Here is a 7814-nt window from a genome sequence, read left to right on the forward strand (position 1 = left end):
CGCTGTAGTTTGTTGTATTAATATATATTTTACAAATTTTGAGAAATGTTCCTCGGCCACCCAGTTGAATTTTCGGAAGGCCGTGAGTGAATCCTTTCAAGGCTTTCTAGAGTTTACAGAGAATTGTGTAAAGAAACATCCAGTGAGTGGCAGCTCCGTGGGTGAAAGTGCCTGTTAATGAGTGAGGTCGGAGGAGAATGCCCAGACTGGTTCAAGTTTACAGGATGCTGACAGTAATTCAAGTTCAGCTGGAGGGGTAGCCAATCAGGACCGAGGCAAGCAATGGGGTCCTATCTAAATGTGAGCAGTCCCAGAGAGAAACACCAAAACCTGTGCACTGAGAGTGTCACCACGACTGCTGATGAAATGCCTGCAGGCTAATTGCAAAGTGAAAACAGATCTCTACAAAATGAAAACTTCCAGGGTGGGCGAATACTTCTTATAGGCTCTGTTTCTGTGCCAGAGACCTTTGCACATTGCTGTATGCTCATGGTATACCTATACTAACACAGCCTTTCTCTTTAAAGCATTATGTATTTCCTTCTTTTCATTTTCTGACAGCAACCCAAAGTTCAGAAAATATTTGGTGCGAAGAAGACAGAGCAAATATTGATTTGTATCTTGGTAATTCAATGTTAAAACTAGTCAGAAACAAATCCACAATAATGCTTTGTGATATTCTCTGATGATCATTCCCTCTGAAAGGAAGCTTGTAGGCTCTGGACAGTGATTGAACTCTGTAGCAAAATAAAGCAGCTCACTTGAATTTTAAACTCAAGCGATTCTTTCTGCAGACGATGGATATCCAGAGAAGCACAGACAAGATGCTGGAGGAACTCAGCAGGACAGGCAGCAGCTCTGGAAAAGGAATGAACAGACAATTATTTTAACATTCAAAATAATGTGCAAAATTAAACATAGAAAGATAGGAAATCCTGCAGCACAATAGAGGCCCTTTGGCCCACAAGGCTGTGCCGAACCTGAGAAATTACCCAGAGTTACTGTGGTGAACTACCTATACCTGTCTGGACCCCCACCACCCCCGCTGACTGCTCCTGTGGCTCCTCCCACAGACCCCGGTATAAAGGCGATTGGAGACACAGCCCCGGCCTCAGTCTCCAGGATGCAGTGTGATGGTCACTTGCTGCTTGTTCTTTCTTCCAGCCAATAAAAGCCTACCTTAACCCATGTCTCAGAGTTATTGATGGTGCATCAGTTACCCATAGCCCTCTATTTTTCTGACCTCCATACACCTGCCCAGGAGTCTCTTAAAGGACCCTATCATACCTGCCTTCACCACCGTCACCAGCAGCCCATTCCACGCACTCACCACTCTCTGCGTAAAAAACTTACTCCTGACATCTCCCCTGTACCTGCTTCCAAGCACCTTAAACCTGTGCCCTCTCGTGCTTGCCATTTCAGCCCTGGGAAAAAGCCTCCGACTTCCACACGAAGAATGCTTCTCATCATCTTAAACACATTCAACATTAAAATATTTGATCAGAACAATTTCACTAGAGACCACATTGATCCCACATCCACTGATGGCTTGTAATTCATTTCCGGTAAATACCACTGTTAATAAGCACAAGGCCAGTAGGATTCTGTACATAATATCACAGTGAAAACAGAAACAAATCCAACGTTCAATGAGAGTATCCACCTCATCTTTTAGAGAACAAAGTGCCACTGAATTGAAAATAAATGTTTAAACTTCTGAAGGGTTCAGGGATATGAAAAGAAAAGGCAGCTGTTGGTCAGGGAAAGCAGAAAGTGAGGGAGTCAGTGTGGAGCGAAACACATTGGTAAAGGGAGAATGCAAAGCGGAGAGTGGATAGTGATAACATAAAACATTCAGAAGGCTGGGACATGGAGAGGAGGGAGAAATAGTTTAACTGACCAAAGGTTCAGATGAGATACAATTTATTATAGGCAACCAGGAGTATTTCTTGAAACAGTATGTAGACAGTCCAACAAGGGTAGAGCTCATACCAGACTCTGTATTTCCAAATCAGAATCAGATTGAATATCACTGGCGTATAGGACCCGAAGACGAAAAGGTATAGGAGCAGAATTAGGCACATTTGGCCAATCGAGTCTGCTCCACCATTTCATCATAGCTGATCCATTTTCCTTCTCAGCCCCAGTCTTCTGCCTTCTCATCGTATCCCAGCATGCCCTGACCAACCAAGAATCTATCAACCTATGCCTTAAATATACCCAATGACTGGATCTCCACAACTGTCTGTAGCAAGGAATTCCACAGATTCTCCACTCTCAGGTTAACGAAATTCCTCCTCATCTCAGTGCTAAAAGGACGCCCCACTTTTCTGAGGCTGTATCCTCTGGTGATAGGCTCTCCCACCATAGGAAACATACTCTCCACATCCACTCTATCGAGGCCTTTCAACATTTGATAGGCTTAAATTGGGTCAGCCCCCATTCTTCTGAATTCCAGTGAACTCATATGAAAAGTTGTTCAATCCTGGAATCACTTTTGTAAACCTCCTTTGAACCCTCTCCAGTGTCAGCACTTCCTTTCCTAAAACTACCCAAATTGCCCAAAACTACCCAACTCCAAATGAGGCCTCACCAGTGGCTCATAAATCCTCAATGGTACATCTGTGCTTTTATAGTCTAGTCCTCTTGAAATGAATGCTAACATGGTCGGTGATTGGTATGTTGATGGAGAAGATCCTGAGAAGCAGGATTAATGAACATTTGGAGAGTTATAGTATGATTAGGAATAGTCAGCATGGCTTTGTCAAGGACAGGTTGTGCCTTACGAGCCTGATTGAATTTTTTGAGGATGATGAAGGGAGAACAGTAGATGTAATATGGATTTCATCAAGGCATTTGATAAGGTACCACGTGCAAGGCTTATTGTGAAAGTAAGGAGGCATGGGATCCAAGGGGACATTGCTTGGTGAATCCACAACTGACTTTCCCACAGAAGGGAAAGAGTGATTCTAGACCGGTCATATTCTGCATGGAGGTCGGTGACCAGTGGTGTACCTCAGATCCTTACTCTTTGTGATTTTTATAAATGACCAGGATGAGGAAGATGAGGGATGTGTTAGTAAATTTGCTGATGACACAAAGGTTGGGTTGTTGTGTATAGTGTGGAAGGCTGTCAGAGGTTACAGCAGGACATTGATAGGATGCAAAACTGGGCTGAGAAGTGGCAGATGGAGTTGAACCCAGATAAATGTGAAGTGGTTCATTTTGGTAGGTCAAATATGATGGCAGAATATAGTATTAATGGTAAGACTCTTGGCAATGTGGAGGATTTTTGATTTTTTTCTCCATTTAGAAGAGAGTCTTCTACCAAAGTGAATGACCATACACTTCCCGACACTGTATTCCATCTGCCACTTCTTTGTCCATCCTGTCCAAATCCTTCAGTAGCCTCTCATCTTCCTTATAACCACCTGCCCCTCCATCGGTTTACCATTCCGATCAACAGTAAAAGACTCTTCTGTGTCAAAGTGAAAACAAATCTCAACAAGGTGATCTAAATTAATTACCAATATAAACACAAACTGGATTGTAAATGTATTCAGTACCCTGACAAAAAAACAACACCACGAAGACAAAAAACACTCCAAGCAAATCCACAAAAAGATTATTGAAAAGTACAGGTCAGAAAATGGATAAAAGAACATTTCCAAGTGTTACGAACCCTGTAACTGGGTCACTTACCAGCAAAGATGGAGACGTCCATTGAAGTCTGATGATACTATTTTTAACAGTATTTATTTAGTAAAAATACACAAAAATAATATCAATGCAAATATACAGATTATATACGTCATCAATACTAAATCTAAAAGTGCGGGTATAATAATAATCAATAAGAAATAAGCTCTATCATTGTCTAGGGGATAATGTATTATCCGATGGAAATATAAAGTTCAATGCAGTTCCACAAGCTGCCGTCTTTTGGTTTTCGCTGTGTTACACTTTGTTGGAGAGAGAGAGAGATAATGGGAACATTTACCGCTACAGGTTTTTCCAACCTTCCTTTATGATTTTGATCCGTCAGGTTTTTCCAACCTTCCTTTATGATTTTGATCCGTCAGGTGTCTCGGTGTCGTGGCCGTTCAATTGTGACCTCTCCTTTAGCTAAACTGTTCTTCCGTGGTGAGCCCACCACCCAGGCAAGGGAGGACGCACACGAGCCCCCACCGGCTTTTGCTATAAACGCTGTCACTGGATTTCCAGCGTTTCTCCTGGTGCATCTAAAGGGTTGTTCCCCAGACCCCTCTTTTATCCTTACTCACGGGGTCTCAGATGTCAATCAGGTCAGGATGATGCAATCCCTCAACCAGACCACTCTGGTTGTCCCCTGAGGGGTTTCAATGAATAGTACAGTACTCAATACACAATTCCTTCTCCTAGAGACAATGGCCGTTATCAGTGGATCCGTTCCGCTGAGGCCAGGACACATTCCAAACCTTGTGTATTCTGTGTGTCTCTCTCTCATTTCCTGGGTCCCAGACCCGAATTAATAGCGATCTTGTGATTCTCAAAAAGGAGGGGGCGACTTTGTACCCTTCGACCCCTCAGAGTTGCTTCACATTCATAACACAAGTCACTTAAGAATAATAGCTGAGTAATATAAAATCCATATTATAATAAATATTTCTCGAGATAGGTATATCTGTCAGGGTCCAGCCCGGAACTACGTTCCGGGTTTTGATCCGGTCCGGGGGCTCCGGGATCCGGGTCCTGCAGTTGTCCCTCCCGTCACCCGTGATCTAGTTAGGACCCTCCTGGTTCAAGAAGGCACACCTGTAACTGATTGAGCTGCAGGTGTTTATAAGGGGCCTTGGGACTGGGACCAGGCGGGTGGTCGTTTTGTTCTGTTTCCCGTTTCTCCGCCGGCTCCGAACTCTGCTTTGCATTCTGTGATTCCGCCCGGGCTCAGATCTCTTCATCAGGCTTCACTGCCCTGTGCCAGTACTACCAGGTTGGTCCACTCCCCCACCTTTCTTCCCATGCACTGGTTCCGCTTCTCCGCTTGTTTGTTTTGTTCGCACGGTTGCGCTGTCTGCTGGCCGTTTCCGATTTTTCTGTTATCGTGACTGTTGTGTTGGTCACCCTGGACCTATGCCCGTTCCTATCCCTTGCCTCCGTCGGGCAGGTCTGGCCGACCTGCCGCTGCCCGGTGGGGGTTCTGCCCCGTCCTTCTCTTATCGCCCGAACCCTGGGATAGTGCCCCACACCCGCCTAGGGGTCCGTTCGTGCCCAGGCCTCCGGTGTTTCCGCCTGGGGGGGGCGTCCCTACCCGGGATATACGCGGCCCGCCCAGGGAGGGCTCTCTGACAGCTTATCTGCCTGCCAGCCTGCCTGAACCCTGAATCCCGGGGACCTGCCTGCCTGAACCCTGAACCCCAGGGACCTGCCTGCCTGAACCCTGAACCCCAGGGACCTGCCTGCCTGAACCCTGAACCCCAGGGACCTGCCTGCCTGAACCCTAAATCCCGGGGACCTGTCTGCCTGCCTGCCTGAACTCCGGGAGCCCGCTCCGCTCCACCTGCCTGAACTTCGGGAGCCGCTCCGCTCCGCCTGCCTGAACTTCGGGAGCCGCTCCGCTCCGCCTGCCTGAACTTCGGGAGCCGCTCCGCTCCGCCTGCCTGAACTTCGGGAGCCGCTCCGCTCCGCCTGCCTGAACTTCGGGAGCCGCTCCGCTCCGCCTGCCTGAACTTCGGGAGCCGCTCCGCTCCGCCTGCCTGAACTTCGGGAGCCGCTCCGCTCCGCCTGCCTGAACTTCGGGAGCCGCTCCGCTCCGCCTGCCTGAACTTCGGGAGCCGCTCCGCTCTGCCTGCCTGAACTTCGGGAGCCGCTCCGCTCTGCCTGCCTGAACTTCGGGAGCCGCTCCGCTCTGCCTGCCTGAACTTCGGGAGCCGCTCCGCTCTGCCTGCCTGAACTTCGGGAGCCGCTCCGCTCTGCCTGCCTGAACTCTATCTACCTGAACCCCAGCTCTACCCTTTAGTGCCATGGCATCCCCATCCTGACTCCCCCCCCCCCCCCCCCCCCCCCAGTACTTCAGTGTCTGCGTCTTGTGTTTGGGTCCATCCGGCCCCTCCTGACAATATCACCGTCTACTTTTGCTTCCGTTTAGCTTCTCAACATTTTTAAAGTTAGCCAAACCTTATGGCTCTTCAGAAGGGGGTGAGGACTGTCTTTGGGAAACTCCTGGTCTCTTCCTGATATACTTCTCTCGGACTCCTCCCGTCTCCTGCCTTCTCGATTCTCGCACTATTTCCCGAGCGGAGTGGGATAATTCCTCTGCCAGGCTTTCCCTCGGTTTGGTCACGCTGACGGGCAACCCTCTGGCCTTCATGTCTGTAGTCGCCTCTTCCACTGTCTGGTACAACCGCGTCCCGTCGTCATAAAACACTCGAGTTTAGCAGGGTACGGAGTTTGAAATCTAATCTTTTTTTGCTTTAGTACTCGCTTTACTTTCAGAGTATTCTTTACGTTTCTGCAGGACTGCGGGCAGGGGGGGTAATCTTGGTCGAAATATATTACTTTATCATCTAAAAACACTCTCTTCTTACCCCAGGCCCTTGGTAGAATCTCCACCTTGGTGCTGTACAGAAGGAATTTAATTATTATTGAACGTGGCTTATCTTGGGTAGACTTCGCGACTAGCACACGATGGGTCTTTTGATTTCCAGCTCCATAGTTGAGGAAAGCTCCAGCACGTCCCGCAGCAACTTTCCGACAAACTCCATCATAGAAAACCCTCTGCTCCTTTGGAAACATTGTATATCCTGATATTTTTCCGCCGTGATCTTCCCTCCAGGTCAAGCAGTTTACCTTCTTGTTGAATTAATATTTCTATCATCTTACTTAGTATCCGTTCCACGTTTTGAATGCGATCTTCCACCTTCTCAATTCTAGCCTCTGCCACTGCTATTTTTTGATTGACGTTGGCGAGCTCTGACTTAATATCATGTAGCTGCTGTTTTATATCTTTCTGGAACTCCCGTATCTCTTTCAATATTTCGATCATATTTGCCGCTTCGCCTGAACGAGGCCCATCGTCAGCCTCGCTAGCACGCGGTCGGGTAGGAGAGCCACTCGCTGTATACTCGGACCGTATACTGGTTGGAGACTGTCGCTGCGACCTTTCTCTGAGCGGGCTGTCCTCTGTCACCTGGATGGTGTGGCGAGAGCTCTTGGAACAATCCACATCAAACTCCTCCATTGAAAAGACATTTTCCAGCTTCCACATCGGTTCTATCAAGCTCTTCTTCCAAACTCCAAGTACCCTGGAGTCCCCAAAGTTGCATGACTCGGCAGTCAACTTTCCCTTTTTGGGAGAGAGTTTCTCTCTGGCTTGTCTGACAGGGACTCTAGACATTACCCGTCATTGGAAAGAGGTGCGCCATTGGCATCCCTCGCCTGAGGGTGACCTTCCCCTCTGAGGTGTACCTGACACTCACTGTCATCCTGTTCACCCGTACAACCGAGGACTTCTGCAGTTTGGGCCTCACCAGTACCCCAGCAGGTAAGCATAACTCCTGTTCGTGGTCTTCGGGAGCATCCGCCAAGAGGGCCTTGGCATTAAGTGTTCCGGGAAATTTGGGCATTCTCTTCACTCTAGCTGTAACACGACTGGTTTGGACTGGGTGTACCACACAGTCCCTCATTTATGCTCATCATCCAGCCCAGTGCAGTCACTCACTTCCTCAAAAGCAGCTTGGAACACAAGGTGAATGGAAAATACATTTCTATTTTCAGGAAGTTCTCTCCAACTTTCGCCTTGCAGGATCCCACTAGCCTCTTCACAATACGAGCAT

Source organism: Hemitrygon akajei, chromosome 5 (assembly GCF_048418815.1).
Source record: "Hemitrygon akajei chromosome 5, sHemAka1.3, whole genome shotgun sequence".
NCBI lineage: Eukaryota > Metazoa > Chordata > Chondrichthyes > Myliobatiformes > Dasyatidae > Hemitrygon > Hemitrygon akajei.